The 20,756-nt window shown below is 52.1% G+C and overlaps 1 protein-coding gene and 1 long non-coding RNA gene across 2 annotated transcripts in view; one reads left to right on the top strand and one right to left on the bottom strand.

Moving 5' to 3' along the window:
- The window catches only part of LOC308063956, a 183,981-nt gene that overhangs the window by 3,066 nt on the left and 160,159 nt on the right, over positions 1-20,756 (bottom strand). The window contains exon 5 of the long non-coding RNA XR_013928137.1: positions 616-9,122. This is a non-coding gene — a long non-coding RNA (uncharacterized lncRNA). The remainder of the gene's footprint in view (positions 1-615; positions 9,123-20,756) is intronic.
- HS3ST4 (heparan sulfate-glucosamine 3-sulfotransferase 4) overlaps positions 1-20,756 on the top strand; it is a 150,036-nt gene extending 129,280 nt beyond the window's left edge. The window contains exon 2 of the mRNA XM_080387644.1: positions 1-20,756. This exon is cut by the window's left edge and continues 35,358 nt beyond it. The gene's annotated coding sequence lies outside the window, so the exon portion shown is untranslated.

Here is a 20,756-nt window from a genome sequence, read left to right as displayed (position 1 = left end):
TCAGGAATTTCATTCTCCTCCTTGCAAAGGAGGTGCTCCCACCTGCTACCAGCCAGGCTAGCGGGCGGAGGGGCTGGGGACCACCCCGAGGTGTGCATGGGGCAGGCACGGAGTGCTCCCACAGCGACAAGTTCACACTGCACTGGGAGTCACGCAAGGGCAGTGGGATGCAGTGTCAGTGCCTTCTCACGGCATCTGCCCGCTTGCAGCCACCGCTCGTGTCCCCAGGGCAGTGCCAGGCAGCACAGATGGGGGCAAAGCTGTGCCAGGGTCCGTCTCTCCGCATGGAATAAATGCCACCCTCCCCCACCTGGTCTATAAGAACATTAAATGTATTTCTTGTACTTACATTTCTGCATACGGTTCAGATTAAGCGGCACCTTTAGTGACTAATAGAACATTTTAATAATATTCATGGCATGATACAGATTGTTTAAAAAAAGTTACCATGTAATACAAGCAAGTGCTGTAGAATAGTTATTTCACCCGATGCTGCTCCTATCATGATGCACCCGAGTTTAGCCTGGGGTCTCCCAGCCCCTGTGGCAGTGTGCAACCTCTGGAGCCTGACAGAAACCTCCTGAACTTGGGAATGTGCTGGATTTACATACTTACTGGAGAGAAACAGCTTCTGCTCAGGAGAGAGGCATGGCTCCCAGGGTGCGTTTCCGAGGCATCTATTAGGCAAATGTTCGCAGCCAGGATGCCGGGGTTCTCCAGGCGATCCACCGATCCATCACGCCTTCCCTGTGGAAAGATAGGCAGCTGCTCAGCTGGAACAGGTGAGCACCAGCCCAGAAAGCTGAGCCTAGTTTGGGGCAGTGACTTGTGCAACCTCTGACTGCAATGTCTTCCTCACATCCTCACAGGCACGTCCCTTGGGAAGCAATGATCATCAAAAAAAAAAAAAAAAAAAAAAAAGTCTTAAAAGCTTTTATTAAAGATCCAAGGAAAACAGAAGAGAAAAATCTGTTAACGTATTTGAAATGTAAAGTAGGGCTTTCATTTTAACAGCATCCCTGATTCCTTTTGTCTCTTTCTGTATAGAGGTTTCACAAGAATACACACAGTTTGACAGACTTTCAGATGATATTAAAGAAGGCAACATCTGATTGTGGGAGGAAAGAAACAGTTTAACCAAGACAAGCTAGAGCTGTTGGACTCTGACCTGCTGCTTTGCAGAACCAGCCAGACAAATGCTGGTGGAAAGACCGAGAGGGCCCTGGCACCGCGCTGCACTGCAACCTCTGCTGGAGAAAGCCGAGCCCACCACACACGTGCAGCCTCCTGGCCCTCGGGTCAGCAAGGTGATGCTGTCACCTGTGTGCTTCTTGCCACCCGCGCTTTGCCTGCAGCCTGGCAGGTCTGCGGAGGCTGTCCAGGCTCGCCACGCAGAGGAGAAGGCACGCAGAGGGAGGGCAGGCAGCACGCCATGGGCGCAGGCGTGCACCCATGCCAAAGGCAGCGCATCCCCCGTGGGGGACCCCTGGCCTGGGTGGTGGGACCGGGGCAGTGAGAGCTGTCAGACCAGCCCTTTCCTCCCCCCAGCACCTTTCCCTTCCCTCTTAGCGGACATCCCTCTGGCAGCATGTCCTGGTCCTGCAGATGCAGGGTGCTTGGGTCCCAGTGGGGGGTCCCCCACCTCTGCAGCATCCCATGACTGAAACAGCACCGTCCCCCCAGTTTTTCCAAGGGGAGGGATTATTTCCAGCTTCCTCTCTGACATCTGCAGCCAGATGAGCCCTTGTCCCTTCTGCGATCGCTGCTTTGCAGGAGCCCTGAACCGAGACGGGGTGAGGGGGACAAACGGACAGACAGATGCATCCCAGGAGAGGGTGCAGATGGGGTAGCAGGGCCCAGCAGCACTTCTCCCAGGCCTGTGTCACAGCTCAGCATTCCGGGTGACTGCCAGCCCCTTAGCAGCACAGTGTTACTGTCTGCTCATGCTAGATAGGGACCTCAAACGTGGGGTTGCACAAGGGCCGCGCTGCTCTGCAGACCATGCGTGCAAGGGGAGCGAGGGCGCAGGAGCAGACAGAGGGGACCTGCCAGCCATCCCTGTGTGCACCACTCTCCAAAATTGCCTGTTGCCACATCCAGACCTGGGCACAGCTGTGCTGCCAATACAGGCAGCATCCAGAGAGCTCTTTGTTCCTAAACCTTCAGTCCCCAACAGGGGAACCTGAACAGGAAATTCAAGAGTACAGAAAATATGCAGAAATGGCACAACCAGCCCAGCCCCAGGTTTGCCACTGGTGGAGCAGGGACGATGGTGCTGCAAGGGCAGCGACTGGTGCTGAGCCTCTCATGAGCTGCGCCGAGAACACTTGTGCTGGAGCTCAGGCAGCCTCTGCCTGCAGAGTCCAGGGGCTGGGGCTTGTGCTGGAGCCAGAAGGGACAGAAGCATGTGATTAACCACAGCACCAGCCATGCAACAGCCCAGGACAGCAGAGAGCTGGACCTTCCTTGCACTGGCAGATCACAACGATGATGCAAGATGGTCCCATGCTCTCTGACGGCTTCTATTTGGCCACACAGTGGGTGCTGAGGCTACATCGCTTGAGAGGTGGTTTGTGATGGGCTGGGCACAGGGATGGGTACCTGCCTCCAGACACTGCCCCATCACTGCGCTCTGCTTTTCCCAGGCATCACCTAAAGGCATTTCCAAAGACCCACATGGAAACACATCCCTACATGCCAATCACCTTGGGAGGAACCAGAGCTTCTCCTCAGCCCACACATGACTGCTCTCAGCCCTGTGTCCCCGCTTCCTCCCAGCCTGTGCCATGTCAGTGCCCAGTCCGAGGAAGGGGAAGCTGAGAGGGGGAAGGGGGCGTAGGGGGAGGCAAGGCAAGGCAAGGCAGAGGGATCTCTGACCATCTGGCTGGCACTTGCTGTAACAAAGCCCTTCCCTTCTTTTGGAAAATGTGTTGATTGTTTTGGTCTCCACTAGTCCTGGCAGGCTTCAAACACACAGGTTTCTCACCAGTGAATTTCTGGCAGTGAATATCACAACAGGCAGGCAGTGGGGCTGAGTCACGCTGCAGGCTGAGTATGCTTCTCCAGGACGTGTGGGCAGGGGATGGATGGCTGCTGAGGTGAGGGCTGGGCCCATCCCTCTGCTCCACAGCTGCCAGGGAGCCACAGCTACAGCCGACCCGCTGGCTGAAGCCCGTGCAGGCTGCCCAGGCTCGTCTCGCCGTCGCGTGCACCGTGCCAGTGGCCAATGGCCAGTGGCCAGCAGCCAGCGGCATGGCACCTGCTACCCACGTCTGGCCCGGCTTGCAGCAGCTTCCCAGGCAAACCTCGGCAGGAGGCTCAGCAGTGCCGACAGCCACCACGCGGGCAGGCGGTGGGTGCCCGAGGGACCCTGCCAAACTGGAGCTTCACCCATCCCCACGGCCCCTGGGCTGGCAGAGCCCTCCTGCCCGCAGCAGCGGCCACCGGCTCGGCGGGGTTGTCCCAGCTGGGCAGGAGCAGGAGCAGGGTCCTGGCCCTGGGAGCAGGGGCTCGGCAGGGACACTGCTCTCCTGTGGCTGGGGAGACAGAAACAGGCACCAAGGAATGCTCCTGCTGTTCTAACAAGAAGCGATAGATTAAAAAGCTAGTTAAAAATTCATCCAAGAGAGGCAGAGTTTCCCAAGCATATCAGAGTTAATATTTATAAAGGGGATTGTTGCTCAGTCTCAATTATCCTAAAAGCTTGGTACAATTGATGCATTGGAGAAACCACGAACACAGGCATGTCAAGGGAAAACCATTCCCTGTGACCGCTAACAAAATGCAATCAGATCTGCAACATGTGGAGCCAATTGATTTTCAACAAGTTATACAATGTAAACAAATGATTGATTCTCAGGCTGCTTTTATTTCCGAGCAAGCAGTCAGAAATCTCTCAAACTACTCTGAGCAGGTAAGGCTGGTGGTAAACAAGGTCTGCGGAGGGGCAGCATGCAGTCCTTTCATCAACCTGAGAACAGCAGGAGCTTTGATATTTTTTTTCCCCCCAGCCCCTTAAGCAGCCACTAAATAATCAACAATTCCTCAAGTAAGCAACCCCCTGATCATGTGAAATCTTTCTGTTGCCAGTGGTCACGTTGGACCAGCTTCTGCCTTCAATGAGAGTCAGGAGTTTTTTATTGCTTTTGCATTTTGCCTTCTCTGATGTTTCCAGCCTTCTGATTTACCCGAGACAGATGAGACAGGAATATCTCCAAGAGCTTTATCACTTCTCTCTGTCAGCAGCGGCTGCTAAGTCAACAGTGCGGTGGTGTGTGTCTGGACCAGCGGTACAGAGGTTGCTCAAATCGTTCTCTGCTCCCGGTGAAACCAATAAGCTATACTCCACTGCATCGACTCGGTTCCTGAACTGTGCCCCCTGGTTATGTCAAATTAAATCTCAGCCCATCACCGGCAGACTGCCAATATCAGTGCGCATCCCTGTGCACCCCCAGGGTGGGAGCATGCAGGGGTGGGTGTCCCAGGAGCTGCCAGTGCAGTACCCGCCCTGCCACTGGTGGGGCCAGGGGTGACGGGGACCCACAGGTCACCGCGGTGCGGTGGTGCTGACCTGTGGCACATCCCACCTCCTGACCCAGCCACCTCCGCCAGCACCGGTACAGGAATTGGAGGAGCACAGACACTGTCTCTCCAGACCCACGTGCATGGATGCAGACCCGCTCCTGCAAGGGCAGAGTGGTTTCCCCGCACACCACGCAGTGACTGCACGGCTCTGCACCACCCGGCCCCGCTGGCCACGCACTGCAGCGCAAAACCTGCTCTCGGCACAGGCCTGTCTGCACAGGAACACTGTGTCCATCACTCGGATAGCATCCCAGCATCTCTCCCTGCCCCAGACTCTGCACAGCTCCTCTTTGGCTCTGCCTGAGAGCATCATCTCTGCACCGGTACCAAGACCTGTGAGCGAGGGCTGGCCGGTCCTCCCCAGCTAGCGCTGCACACCTCTAGCAGCCTGCGAGCACAGCCTGCTCGTGTTGCACATTGTGTTTTACCTATCCATCACTCTTCCTTTTTCCCCTTACTTACACCCTGCTCACATCCCCCTCAGCCCTGCGGCACTGGGGTTGTTTCGGTGACATGGAGGCACCAGCGCCAGGCTGAGCATGGTCCTGGTGCAGCTCACCTCGGCCTTGCTCCCCAGCCCTTCTGAGCCTCGCAGCACTGCTGGGGTGCTGTTGAGATTACTGATTGGCTATCTGAGAACAGAGTCACATTTCCATGAACTGCCATAATTATTGCAACAATAGCAATAAAAACACATTTCCAGAGCTCCACCACCTGCTTGTTTGCAATGTGCAGTTGGGTGTTCCTGTAGTACAGGGTCCTGAGGGTCCCCGGGCAGGGGGAGCCTGGGGACAACAGCCAGAGGCAGAATTACCAGCCCCCTGCAAGCACAAAGGAGACCCTGGGGAGGGTGGAAAAGGCTGGCAGTGGGGCAGAGGGGGGCACCTTGAGGGGAGAGGGGGGATTTGGTCACCACGTCCAGGTCTGGCAAACAGCATGTTGTACAGCCGCACTGGGCAAGCGGGAGGAGAGGGTCTGAGCTAGAGAGCATGAGAGAAACACAGGAGAAGGTCTCGGATGGGACCAGAGGAGAGGAACGCTCCTGAAGCTCCAGTCAGGGGCTCACTCCCCACCCAGCCGAGGTACCGAGCAGGTACAGACACCACTTGCCACCACCACGCACGAGCTGCAGTGCCGTTCTGCTCGATTTGCAGCGCTCCCTGCTAGCTGTCTCTGCTTTGTGCGCTGCTGTGCCAGCACCAGCTCTCTCCTTCACCTGGAGTTGCTCCAGGGCTCAAGGCTGACCCTGGTGAATCTGGGAAGCTGAGGGCACGCTGCTCTTCCAAGGATGCCAGCCACCTCAGCTGGGACTCGCATGGTGCAGAGCTGTGCGACAGGCTGGAGGGTCCCCAGGCAGCTCCGGCTGGGTGATGCAGCTCCTTCCTCGCAGACCGAGGACAGTGCGGCTCCTTCCTCCCGGGACATCCAGCTTGATGGGCTGCAGCTGCACTCCCAGCACAGGGAACCGAACCCTCCCAGGAACAACAGCCTCCTCCTTCTACGGGTGTCTGGGGTTGGGCACTGGTGGAAGCTCCCCGCCCAGGGGATCCCCAGCGGCGGCAGAGCTGCGGGGCTCCCTACACACGCAATGCGCTGCAGCCGGTGCCGGCCCGCCTGCCACCACCCCCGGCGGTGTTTGCGGTGGCACATATGCTGTGCAGAGGGTTTGTGGTGCCTGCGGCATGTTGCACGGCTGTCAGGCACAATGCCCGGTCCCGGTGCCAAAGTCTGGCACTATTCCCCGCAAGTGGGCACAAATTCATCCTAGAACACAAACAAAGAAGGAGGCAGCAAAGTTGTCGCTTGCGTGGGCACTGAGAGATTCCTGTACAGGGAGGGACTTCACCAGGGCCAGGAGTATTTCTGTTTAAAATTAAAATGGTCTTTTTAAAGCAGATTAAAACTTGCTATGAAAGCAACCGTGAACATCTGTGATCTCGCAGCAAAGCGTTTCCTGGCTTTTTTAGAAATTGCCCTGTTCCCATTATAATATCAGCATAATTCTGTCTCTCTATTTCAAGCTTGCAAGAGATTTGTATTTCCAAATAATTTTTACAGAATTCAACCGTGAATTGCAAGCTGTTTTTTCTGCTTACATATTAATTGTATGTGTGTGTCCAGTGCTAAGCCTTAATTTGTGCAATGTAATTAACCATGTAGAAACCATAATACACTGTGTTTGGAAGAGTTACATCCGGTTAATCTAATTGACTAATAACATGTTTTCATTTAGCAGCACGTACTGTATTTCCAGTGATTGAATTAATGTCATGTTAACGGCTGCTTTTTGCAACAACATTTGGCATAAATTGCATTAAAAATTGATGTTCGTACAAATGTATTTTGAATACAGCTCAGCACATGGCCTGGGAAAACACTCCTGTTGTTTATTAAATCAACTCAGTTTGCAAGTGTGCTCAGAGGAGCAGCACTGCACACCACAAGTGCCCTGCCTTTTTTGCTGGCAGGACTGGGGTGGGACCCATGCAGACCCCTGCCATCCCATGTCCTGCCCTGGGTCCAGGTCTCCCCCAGCTGTGGGACAGCCTCTTCTCACTCCTTTGGGCTTGCAGCGCCCGAGGTTACAGCTTCCCTGCGTGAGCTCCTGGAACAGGTTTTAAAAGGAATCTCTGTTGACAGAGAGACCGTGGTTGCAAAGCTCCAGGCACCTGCTGGGAAAAGGGAGACCTGGAGACACAATTAGCTGTGTCCCTCAGTAAACTCATCACCGCTGTGCCTGTCTAGCCTGCCTGCCTCTCTCCCAGGGGGCAGACACAAGGACCGAATGAAAACATGCTCTGCAGCCGCATCCTTCCCTCCCGTCTGTATTTGCACATGGTCCTGAGGGAGGCGGATCGATGTGCCTGCGGCCGGGAGACTAACCCTCACCGCAACCTGCACGGGAAACAAACCAAATCGAACAGACTGGGCCCCTCTCCGCCAGCTTTCCACCTTCAGAGGCACGAGGAGGGCAGGCATCCGCAAGGCTCAGCCCACGGACCGCAGCCACGGGCCACGAGCACGATGAAGGAGCCCAAAGTCTGCCGCACCCCAAGGGTGGCTCCAGAAACTGCTCCACCTTGGATGGCAGGTGGAGAGTGCAATTAAAAGGAGCGTTTGAAAGATGAGGTTTGCTGTGTACCAGTGAAATCTCCAGCAGGGGCTGCACAGTCTTTGCAGGCTGGCTCATTTGGTTTTCACATGCATCACCAATCCCTACCTTCAATCTAAGCCAAAAGCAAAAATATGGAAATACAGGGGCAGAGGATGCATTGGCAGCATCACAGCCCAGCCCAGCCCAGCCTGGAGCTCTCTGGAGCCTGCTGGAAGGGAAGGCTGCCCAGCAGGGAGGACGTGCCTGCCACAGCATCTCCCGTGCCACCCAGCAGGAGTGGGAGTGGGTGAGGGTAGTGCCCTGCCAGGAGGCACAACCACCCCGCACACATTCACCTGCCCCAGGTGAGCAGACCCACAGCCTCAGCCCCAGCGCGTCCTGGCAGGGGAGCAGAGCCCCTCGCTGTCCTCGCCTGGACCGCCCCAGGCACCAGCCTGCTGAGATGCCTCAGGTCTGGGGGGATCTTCTGTGTGCATTTCAAATGCACTTAAATAAAAAATCAGCTTCTCGGGCTGGAGCACAGGCTGTGCAGAGGAGAGCAAGGCAGAGCTCCCGGGGCTGCCGGGGCTCCCACTGCCTCTGGCGGGCTCTTGGACTGACACGTGAGTGTCCTGCTCAGCAGCGCAGGGGCTGTGGGCTGCCTCCCACCTCTCGTGCACACAGGCAAACAAGCGCACGCACGCGCACACACACACACACACACACATCTTTCTTCCTCCTCGCAGTGATTCAGGAGTTCCTTTTTCTCTGCGGTGGATAGATAACAAGAGCTGGGTTTTGATTCTGCATGGCAAAGATGATGCTTTGAGAGCTGCCTGTGATCCCCTGGAGCCTGCTCGCTCTGCCCTTGTTGTACATCATTACTAGAGAGGAAAATAATGGCTTATGAAATTTCAGGTGCAAAGTGGAGACTGTCAAGGGAAATGGCAAGCCCACATAGGCTTTTTCCTTTTGTACTTAAATTTACGTAGGGTATTGTCTTGGGCTTTATTATTTACAGGTTGAATTTACGTAAGGTCATCTTGGGCTTTATTATTTACATGTTGTGTCTTTCCTATTCCTTTGACAGGTCCTTGAGTGGTGGTAGGGACATGCCAGCCTGAGAATGGCTCGAGAGATGGCCCAAACACAAAGCCACGGACTGTTTCAGACCCACTGTCCCCTCTGTCCCTCCCTCTGCCCCTACACGGAATCATCCACAATGCACACATTTGAAACGTAAAAGCAGAACTACCAAGCTGGTGCCAGAACCCTCCTCAGGCTGTTGTTACCTGTTGGATGGTGGTGAGGTTTCTGCCTTTGTCATCTTCAAAGAGTCTCCTCCTTGGTCACCCCAGCTCTGCCCTGCACACTGCTGCACTGGCTCACATCATTTCAGCACAGCTGGACGGGCCACCCAGCTCCTCTGTGCATCCTCACCTACCTGGGAAACAGAGAAGACAGTTACTTTCCTGACTCAGAGGGTCAGAGGCTGCTTGCAGGTGGCAGCAGGAGGGCCACAGTGCCACGGTACTCATGAATCCTTTCCCAGGAACAGAAGCCTCCTCCCTTTCCCCAGCAGGGTGCTAACAGGCATTCATGCACCTCAGCTCCACTTAATCTCCAGCTCTTTCTTCACTGATCATCTATGTGCTTTCACCAAATGTGAAAAGATGTGGGCAAAGAAGGTAATGCCAGTGCTGGGAGACTGCCCAAAGGGGGTGCCCCAAGCGCGGCACAGTCCCCTGAGAGCCGATACAGAAACTTCAGATCTTTACAGTGCTGCCAGAGGACTAGAAACAAACCTTTGGGATAATGATCTGGAGAGCCAGGAGGAAGCTGACAAGCTTATGGGATGAGCATCATGGAGCAGGAATCTGGGAAGCCCTGGCCCATGGTCTGCACCCTCTTCAGCCTCAGCCTCTCCAGTTTCTCCTTACATAAACCCTGGGTCTCTGGTCTGATTTTGGCTGCAGCAGGATCCTCCCTCCAGCACTTTTCCCAGTTTAGTGCCTCTGATCAAGTCTCAGCACTTTGGCAGCACTGGCTCTCCATAGTCCACACTTGTCACTTTTTAGGTACAGGGAACAGATGAGCGATATGCCGTGCCTTTTCAGTAATACACTACTCCATCTTTAAGAAACAAGGCAGAAAATGCTTCTTGCAAAGCCTCGGTGTTTCTGGACTGAGCAGCAAAGGCACTGCCTGCTTGCTGAGATCACGTTTGTAAGGACCACAGCTCCACTATTGATTCTGATTTTTTCAACAATTTTAAATCAATTAAAGCGGAACATCTGCACGTAGTTAGGAGATAATGCTAACCACTTCCCACACAGTCAGAGCAAACCACGTTCCCTGGGAAGATGGATCTGAGTTGAAATAACACAGCGAACACAGCAGGACGTCAGGGTTCATGCCACAGCTAAGCTCAGAGCTGGTGAATGAGATTCTCAGATCTGCGCATCACACTTCTACTGAACAACTAGAAAATCTCTGGAAGATGTGACCGCTGGTTACCAGCCCTGCAGGTGGAGAATTTACTTAATTTAAAACAACAGCTAAAATGAGATTTATTGGAGAAAATTGCATCTAACATCAAAGTGAATGTACTAAATGCTTAAAGGTCACTTTTAAAAGTAAGTTCAAATAGAATACATACTACAGAACTTGTGAATGGCATTTTTACTTTAAAAAAGCACCTTTTGTTTCCCTTCAGATTTGTGAACAAATTTAGTGCCCCTGTGCTGAGACATAACAGCACGAGACTTAAGCATCTGCAGTGCAACCAGGCAACACGCAAGGTTCCAGCATCTCTGCTGATGCAGCTGTGACCCAACAGGCAGCCATCAGCCTGGTCACCTTGTCCTCTCCTGCTGTCTCATCTCCGCCTGCACTGCTCCCTGCCGCAGGATCAATGGCCAGCCCTGGTGGGTGCTGTCCCTCATGCTCCATCAGCTCTAGAAGTGGCAAGTGGGACCAGGGTGGCCCAGCAGTCAGGCCACAGAAAGCTGTGTGTGCAGTTTGGCTGCTGAGCAACGTCCTGCAAGCACCGTCAGGGCACAGGATCCGTGGGCTGTGCAGCACCAGGGTAACCCCACAGGAGGGGGATACAGGTCACCTGAGGAGGGGGTACCCCAGCACCATGACAGGACATCTCAGCACATGCACCGTTCTCCCTGGGCAGGCACAAAGGGTCACTCCCCAGCGGTGTCTGCTGCTCAACCAGCACTGGGCAACCTCACTGTGCTGCCAGGAGCATGGGAACATTAAGACTTTGAAATACACCCACATTCTTCTGTTTCCTCCTCCTTCCTCTGCAAAACTGCTTAAAAATTGAATTTTTCTTCTCTTTAAAATGTGTATTTTATTCTGGTGAAATACTATAACTTTCCTACAGGGAAAACCTGCGAGGGCAGTGGCATGCTCTCACCCTCCTTTCAGAGCAGAGCAGCCCCTGGCACACAGCACGACAAGGAAACCTGCTGCCTCCCTGGTGCTGCCTTCACTGCCCCTGGGAGGACACAGGGCAGCTCCCTCTGCCCAGGGAGGAGGGTTTGGGCCATGGGGGCACGGGCAGGGTGATGTGCTGGAGCTATCTGGGACATCACAGGTGCTCCTGGCAGGAGATGGGGACACCAGCCACTGGCAGTAGTTCCCGATGGCAGGTGGGCATGAGGACACTGGGAAAGCCCTTGTTGCCTGGGCAAGGAGAAGAGACCAGCTTGGGTCCGTGCTCCTGGGGTCCAAACAGACCACACACTGACCAGCTGATTTTTCTCCATTTTCTATTGCTCTCTGATATATGTCTGACCCAAATGAAAATCTCCGAGTCCTTCTTTGTTCAGGGATATGTGTTTTTTGCAGCACTGCCAACACATTTCTGAATGTGTTTTGTTCCGAGTAAATGGGCCAGCCAGACAACCAGGTAAAACCTATCACACTGCTGTCACCGCCAGACAAGTCCATCCTGCACGCTCACCCTGGGGACAGGCAGTCCACTCTCGCTCCCCTGCCTCCAGCAAATAGATGTACCTCTTCTCTGCTCCATGTGGGAGGAGGAGACAGCAAGAGGGAGAGGACAAAGTCATCAGACACGGTTCCCAGCACTGCCCGTGTGCTGCAGCCATGACCCACGGACCCACGCGTAGCCTGCAGCAGTCGGGGCTGCTTTAATCCCTGCTCGGGCCTCCACCCCACTCAGAGGAAGGGCGCGAGGGTCGCATCACCCTTGCCTTCCGCACCTCACCTTCGCCCAGAGCTCGGCACAGCCAGCTGGGACCCGCCGGGGGGCACAGCGCTGCGGGCCCAGGGTGCTGCTGAGCTCCTTTTCCGGGGAAGGGGGAACGGCCGCCCTCGGCTCCCCGGCACCGGTCAGGGGGACGCAGGGAGCTCAGTGGGCACTGCTTGGGTTTACATCCAAAAGAAACTTTTTCTCCTGTTTCTCCTTCATGGATTCAAAATCATGTTGGTTTTTTTATTCTATACCCAGCAGTGCGTTGTTCCTGCTGGGAAGGAGGGGTTTGGTTTAAGATACTTGTAAAAGCAAAGGAAAAAAGGACAGGAAAATTGTTAGTTGTAGAGGTACCTGTCTGGGAGCCTGGAAAACAGGAAAACGATGCACAGATACATTTGTGCTGATGACAGCCTGATATCTTGTCTACTCACAGACATTTTCCATGCCTTTACAAAAACATCTCTTCACCATCTGTGCAAGCACCATTCCTGTGTTGCAGCAAAACCCAAGGGGCTGTAAAAGATGCCCCAAGTGGCCTGTGAACTGAGAGTGTTTAAGAGCTCGAGGGGAAGAAAGCTTCCCTTCCTTAGTTTGCTGTCTTTGTTGCAGGTTATACAGGCTTAATTTTTCATCTCTCATCCAGTTGTTGCTCATTAGCTCCATGGGTGAACACCCCTGTGCACAGTCCCTATGACAGAGGGACGTAGTGGAGCTTAGCTACTCCTACCAGCGTCACCAGCTTTAATCCCACGGCATCCACAGCCTACGTGGGAGCACAAAGAGCTGCCTGTGGTGCACGTGCCGTTCAGCACAGCCTACCTGCACGTGCTGCCTCTAACGCAGTTTGCACACAGCGAGGGAAGGAGCAATGTCCTACAGATTACATTTGAGTCGGCAGAGACGTGGTGAGAAAGGCAATGCCAAACTGCAAGGCAAACAATGCAGCAGCGAACAGCTTTTGCCTCAGTGGGCATAACTGCTGAAAAGCAAACCTCAGTCAAATGGGGACTCAGCAGTGAGCGAGGAGACAGGGTGTGGGCTGATGCCACCAGCCAGGAAAGCTGCTGCCTAGGAGTCCTTGGCACATCGCAAACAGAGCCGACCTCTGCAGATTTCAAAGGCAAATCATAGATTCGAGTTCCACCTGAGAATCGGCACAAACAGGACTGACAGCCCCAACTCACTGGAATGTGCTTTGTTCATCCCTGGTGTGTCATTGCAATCAGCATCCCACCTGAAATCTCTGGGAAACAAAAGCATACTCAGAAAAAGACTTAAACCACAGAACCATATAGCAATTAAAAGTCATGTTCATAACAGAATCATTAGTGCTGATTCTCATACTCTTTACATAGGAGCAGCATGTAATAATCATTTCCAATTAAATTACGCTTCTCCAAGGTGCATTAACCACTTTTATCCATCCGATTAATTGGACCCATCTCTGCTGCATGGAGTAGAGTTACATCACTCCATAGGGAAAGTAGACAGTTAATAAAAAACATTGCTGTGGTACTAACACAGGAACACTTTGCTATCAAACACACACACTCACACGCACATTTGCTGCAAATTGTCTACTCAAGCACAGATGCATGACTTTACCTGCACACCCACAGTCAAGCGCACCTTGCAGGCAAACATGCATCTGTTCTTGGAAAGAATGAATAGCTGTAGGCTTGCACATTTTGCAGCATCAACGTCTCCAGAGGACGTGCCCTCCAAGGCCAGTACTACCATCCAATTTTCCTGGCTTCCTGGGACTTTGCTCCCCCCTCCCCTTAGCGCCCAGCCCGCACTGCAGGGATAACAACTCCCATTGCTGAGGCTGGACCTAGTGACCCAGCACCCCTTCACCACCCCGAGCACGGCAGCAGCCCTGTGCGGCTGGACGTGCGCTTCCCTCTGCTCTGCCAATTACTGCTGTGTGATGGGGAGACTTGCCAGCTGCCCGGATCCACACCAACGCTCTGATCCTGCCGCTCCCTTCCTCCTAGGACACAGCACTGGGCAGCTCTGCTGCAGGTAATGGCTTCGGTGAAGGAAATTGCACAGGGCCCAATTTGTGCAGGAAGAGCTAACCTGCTGCCATGACCTGGAGGTGAGATTTTATTTACTTGAGAGGGATGAATGTTTCCATGCAAATTCTTCAGGCACTCCATTCTTCAGACTCCTCTTAGCAAGAAATGAAGAGAGATTTCTCCCACGCATCAAAGGACGCATCAGTGTAGAACAGCAGCAGAAGAGGGGCAGCACCTATTTAAAAGACAGTAAATGGGACATCTGGATGCATGCACGGTGGTTGGAGAGCATTCGCAGATGGTGCACAGGCATGATGGCAGCTGCACCTGGGATGGGGCCCCAAGGTGCATTCCCAACAAAAGACCTTAAAAGAAGTTGCCTGCTGACCCTGGGGCTTTGTAAATAGGGTCAGTATGGTTCAGTAAGCCCTGCTGCTTCATCATGATTGCGGTTCCTCTGTGGGAGCAACCACCCAGCCACCTCTCGGGGATTAAAATAATTCCCTTGTGACAAGAAATAGTGCATACGCGAGAACAGCCAAGCGCACCCAGATGAGCAATGCCCATGTGGGCTCCAGGAAGCTGAGCTCAGAAACAGTAGGACTGGGTGGGCACTGGAACATCACCAGGGTCCCCAAACCAGAAACACATTGAAATGGGCAGGAATGGGGAAAAGACAGCCCATGCCTGAGTGGGTGAGGTCTTCTCCAGGATCCTGCCAGACGAACATCTAATCTGCACTGAAAGGAAGGAGTTGGGATGGCAGAGGCACGTGTACGTTTCTGCTTCTACATGCCTATGCCCATGTTGTAAGGGAGGGGAGCGCTCTCATTCATGCTCTCTGCAGGCACAGATAATATAGCCTCAGGAGCACACAGTTATCAAAATGTTATAAATTGCTACCTTTTAAATAGTGTGGTAATTTGCTAGTCCATTACAGAAGGAGTTGTAGGATACAAGGAGCACACTATGAAAAATTATGCCTTCTGCGTCACTGCTGACCTCCGCAGCTGAGGTGCTCTCAGAACTGCTCCATTATGTCAGACTACCCTGAGCAATTAGCCATCCGTCAGAGCTCATCAGCGTGTCACAGTGCCATAGAAGACACCACACGCTCCTGACAGCTCCCTTACTGGAAACATTTGCTGCAGAGGTGCCATTCGCCTTTGTGTTGGTGTAACCCATGGTCACCAGGAGATTGGTCCCAGCAGGAAGAACCACACTGGCTCTCGGCAGCCACCTCTCCTTTTGTAATCAAGGTATTTTTGTAGACATCACTGCGAGCTGAGCCAGTCAATTTTAGTCCAGAAGGTTTATTCTAAGGATTTCTAAAACCTGGAAACAATTATTTTTTTTTGTGACCAGTAGTGTTTTTAGGGACAGTGCTGCTGCCAAGCACCGTCTGTGCAGAAGTCAGCAGGAGGGCAGCCTGCCCTGGCATGGCAGCACTGCTGTTTCCCAATGGGATGTGTTCCTCTGAGGCTGGAGACAGCCGTACACCCCATCTGGCATCTTGCTGACAAAGGTCTTGCTGAAGGTCTCCTTGCGACAGTCTCCAGCGCAGCCCTATCACAGTCTCATTGTCTCTGAAAGTCCAAAATCCTTTTTCAGTGTTGAAGTAAAATACAGTCTTTCTACATAGTCTATATTTTTTTGTCCAAGCCAAATACAGACTATGATACAGATCATCTTTAGCTTCTTTCTCTTAAAGGATTCTCAGAACTCCTGCAGGTCTTGAAGACAGGGATATAAACCTTCCCTCTGTTGCCCACTAACAAAGAGACACATATCAGAGGTCCCCTTTCCCAAGGTCTGAGGCAAATTCCCTTAGAGGGAGCTTCTTAAGGCCAGGAAAGATGCACGGAGCCTTTGCAATACCACCTCCAGCACCACGCAACAGCACCGCAGCCTGTGGATGGGGATGAGCCATGGTGGAGCCAGCTACAGTAACAGCTCCCAGGACCTCTGCAAATGACCCTTCTGCAGAGCACACGGCATCTCATGGATGGTCACAGCCTGGGGTAGGTCCAGTCATCAGAAGCCCCTGACTGCATCAGTCCTTACACACAGCAATGGAAAAAGGCGAACAAAATCCTCCTGTCTCCCAGGACAGTCCTTACATCTCCTCTGCTGTACCTGCTTCTGGACACCTCTGGGCTCTGCCTCTAGTCCGCTCTCAGGAGACTGATGTTTCGTATCCTGGCCGGGCACCTTGGCCCAAAAGCCAGGGAGCAGCCCCTGCACCTGGGTCCCCTGAATGGTCGCAGACAGGCTTCATGCGGCTCAGAGACCACGCCTGGCTCATGCCCTTAAAGGCTGTTTCCCATCCCCAAGGCACCAGGCGAGAGCCCGGGACTGCCTTGCAGGTTGGGGAAGGAGGTAGCTGCCAGCCTATTCAGCTCACACCAGGAAAATTATGTCTGTTACACCAGTTTTGTGAAAGGCAAAGGGATATTTCTCCTAACCCGTGTTTAATTTCTGCACATAAATCCCCCTGAACCTAAACTTCCCATTTATTTTATGTGCTTAGATATTTCCTCATGAGTTGCAGGTGAAATCCATGTCCTGGCACACACGTAAAAGCAGATGCAGAAGGAATGTGTCCTGGCAATATATGCATCATCCCTGGAGATAAATCTTTTCTTGCTGGGGAGGAAACCCTCAAGGCTTGCACACACAGCAGCTATTAATTTATCTCAAAATATACACATTTCAGGAAAAAAATAAACATGCAAATACAGTATGTGTTACTCCTAAGCTTTCTGTTCAGGTGGCAAGGTGACAATTGGCAGTTCATCGGAAACTTGCACGCAACTTACAAACAGCTTATTAAAAACACATCAACCAGCCAACACCTGGAGAACAGTCAGCACCCTGGCAACACGCACAGCGTACTCTGATTGTATCACACAGAAAACACACGTGCTGCTGCCACTCTAGTCTAGAAAAACATGGCAAAACAGCAAAACACAGGAAGGGGCCACAGCAGCTGGGGAGGGGAGGTGGGGGGCTGGCACAGCCTGGCAGCAGGACCCCCCCAGCCCCCCACCGCCACAGCCGTGCCCCCAGCAAATCCACTTTCCTCCCGAGGACTGGAGCCAACTCTTCTGCCGTGGGTGGCTTCGGTGGCCCCTGCTGGTGCAGGACAGCTGCAGGCAGAGGCAAGACCTCCCTGGTTTGCTATCTTCACATCCACATTTCTCACAGGAAACACGATCAGGGAGCTTTGTGGGATCGTGAATATGAATTGCTTTGACCTCACTTAGTCTGATATGGTGGAGTATTAAATCTCTATTTTTCAAGCATTAAGCCTGTGTAATAGAAGGATGCTGCGAGCAATTTGCAATAAGATGAAGGGATATTACTGTCCTGGGAGACAGACAATCCAACCGCATCCACAAATTGATAACAGAGATAGTGGCTTAGGTTCATGCTAGCTATTAATTAAGGGCATGTTTTATGTGGAAGACAATACCAGCTTACACAGGCAGGTACTTGTTGGCCTTCCCTTCCCTGCGGTGAGCAGCACTCCAAGCTGGAGTGCAGCCAGGTGGGTTAGCTTACCTTGCTGAACCTCAGTTCACACACTTACATTTGAATCTCTGACAGGCAAAATTAATTTCTCAAGCCTTTAGCACAGCCGCTTCAGAGCTGTTGTTCCGCCGCTCAGGAGCAGTCGGCGGCTGCTGGGAGCCGCTGCCGCAGGGACATTCAAAGGCTTGGCCAGAGCAAAGAGCTAGCAACTGTGCCGAGAGCTCATACGTCTCTGGCTGCTAATGAGCAGCTAACCATGTCCCCAGCTCCTCCTTTGCCCTCAGAACTTGCTGCCTCATTATCTGGCTGATCCCCAGCTCTCAGGCAAAGAAATCCAAAACTGGGTTTCATTCCTTCTTGCCTCTCCTTCTCTCATCACAGCTGCTGGCAGCATCCCACTCAGCCAAGGAATGCGATCGCTCTCCCACTTGATGCCCTCAGCAAGTTTTCACTTCCCACCCCCTGCAGCGGGACTCTCTCAGCATCTCACATCCATTAAGTGACTTGGGCGGATTACAGGGCCACTAACTTGTGTCCTAATTACCAACAGAATATTACCCTTTGATAACCTTTTGCTCCTCCCTCTAGACTTTAGCAACAAGCCTGCAACATGCCCTGAAAACTGACCCCCGCACTGGTGTGCAAGACCCACTGCTGCTCCTGCTTCACTCAAGAAAACCTCTCCCAGGTCTCACCCTGGTTCTCCGAGCAGGGCCAGCCCGTGTCAGGGGAGCAAGCCCCCAGCCGCCTGCAGCATGTTGCAAGGTAAAACATTGCAGAGGGCAAGAACCAAGAGTCAGGGTGCACGATGGCTCCTAGGAGCGAGAATGCTGACTTGTACCCCCAGGCTCTGTCAGGCTGATGGAGCAAGAAGCGGCAAATCCAGAGCACCAGCAATACCATGGTGTCAGCTCTTCTGGAGGGTTCTTCCCTGCTGGGTGTTGCCCAAAACGTTGTGTAGAGCCAAATAACACAGGTCAGCAGTGGAAGTATGTATACAACAATGGAGGAAAAGGTATGAAGGTCCTGTGTGACAAATAAATTAAAGCATCTCTTCTTATGGACAGGCACCCATGGAGAAGAACTGAGACAGATAAATCAATGGGATAGGCTAGGGAGACAGAAGAGATATTTTTCTCCAGGTGGGATTAGAGAACAGCTTAAGAATTGATGAGGCGGTGAGGATAGGAGATGGCTCCAGACTGCAGGCTCCTGATGATGCTGCTACCCACCCCAAAGCCCCTGTGTCAGGGCCCCATGCAGGTCACACACACCTTTGGAAAATTTTGTTCAAAGATGTGGGGAACTTCTGGCAGGAAGCGTGATCCCTTACAAACCAGGCCAGTTTCATCTAGGGTCTTCTGTTAAAATGTCCCTGGCCCACTGGCTTTCTCTGTCATCAGCAAAGACATTCTATGTCAAAGCAAAGCCTCTGATAATTGCCTGGCAATAAAAAAAAAAAAAAAAAGCAGGGTGCCTGGCTTGTCTGGTGGGTTTCCTTGTTGCATGCAGAGCAGAAGGAAAGAGGGGGTCCAGGGCCAAGGGCAATGCCAAAGCTGTGGACAGTGCAGATCTTCCTGAAAGCTGGAGAAGCCGCTCCAGCTATGGATTTATCTGTATTTCAAAGATGACAGTTGGTGTGATGCGGGTGCTGAGAGCCAGAGACTTCGGCTGGACCTCGGACATGTCCATGAGCTGGCTAGGATGGGATTTGTTACGTGCCCAAGCACACACATCCCTTGCTGAGGTCACACAGGGACCGGGGAGTGAGTTGCTGAAGAAGGGCAATCTGGTCCATGGTGAGAAATGGAAACATTTACAAAACAAAGACAGACAAGCTGGAAGTCAGGCCCCTGAGGACAAAAGGAGCATCCTTCAGTGTCAGAGAGCACACTTCTGCAGCCTGCAGACCACATCTGGCTGCAGACTCACACCCTGTCTCCAGTGTCTCCATTAAAGGCCTGATGCACACACGCTTATGAAGCCAAAACTTGTCCTGGGATGGAAGCGATCATTAGCCCAGCAAGCCTGGGAACCTCTGTGCTTTTGCATGCTCTACATCCAAATCCACAACATCGCCAGCTCTTTGAAGCCAGTATCTGTACTGCACCTTGGCATATTGCAGATTACAACATTTCAGGCTGCCTGCTGCAGCTCAGCTGTATGTCTGATCTTGGGTGAGGAATTTCTCTTTATACCAAACTGTCTATTCAAGTCATAAAAATAGGCTTTTTTTCCTGCTGTAAGTGCAACACTTTTCATATTTTTACTTCCAGCTGTCTAGATAGTATTTCACTTTTTTCATTTCTAGTGCTCGCTCTCAGTTATTTAATGTGAATTTCTAGGGCATGGTGCCCTTAGCAGACATCAGAGCAATATAACACAAGAAACCAGATATATACTGTTCCAGGAGAAGGCAGGAACAAAAAGACAAACTAGGCTCTTAATACATATGGTGGTTTTGATTCATGGAATATAGAAAATTGTATTTGATTATATCTGTAATGGATCCTCGTAACTTTAGATTAGGGTTATGCTGATGGCCCAACTAATGGACAGTTTATTGCAGGAATAGATTTCATCCTATCATATTTTTTTCCTGGTATCAATTACTTTGAATGTTTAAATGTCTCATTTCTCTGGATGTTTATTGCTCAATTTTCCTTTCCAACCCCCCCCCTACACACACACAATGCCCCTGGTGTTCCTCTGCCAAGTTGCAAGGAACTACAGTTTGTGTGCCCCTGGAGTCCAGAAGCTCCTGTCATCTACCAGCTGCATAGGTCAGAAGAAGACCCACATTTAGGGCTTACAGTTACTGAAGTCATCGCAGCATGTAAGCCATGAGGTAATAGAGTCAAAGTTCTCTTAGCAGACATGTGGATGCTATTGGAAAAAAAATAAAATAAAAGGCTTATTAAATTAACCTGTCTAAAAAGGAAAAGGAACATGTGGGATTGCTGCCTGTGAGATTAACAGCAAATCTGATGATAAAAGAGATTGGAAGCAAAGACGGTTTGGTGGAGAGCATCTCATTTTCAGTCAACTTATATTAGTAAAGCCCTGAAGAATAGAATCATTAAATTATTACTCTCTGAAGCAGTGCAGAAGGACCTTGAAGGTAATGCTCATATGCCAGTTTAGGACTCTGTGGAGGCACCAAAGATGTTACCTATTGATTTGAGGCCCAGAGGGAAAAAGGGCTGGTGGATTTTTTTTTTTTTTTTTACTTATTTTTTTCACTTTGCCTGGCTTCAACCATGTCTGAAATTCTCGGGGGGGGGGGGGG

This window comes from Falco punctatus (assembly GCF_963210335.1).
Source record: "Falco punctatus genome assembly, chromosome: 4".
In the NCBI taxonomy this organism is placed as follows: domain Eukaryota; kingdom Metazoa; phylum Chordata; class Aves; order Falconiformes; family Falconidae; genus Falco; species Falco punctatus.
The sequence above is the reverse complement of the archived record's forward strand: the minus strand, read 5'-3'. Positions and strand labels throughout refer to the sequence as shown.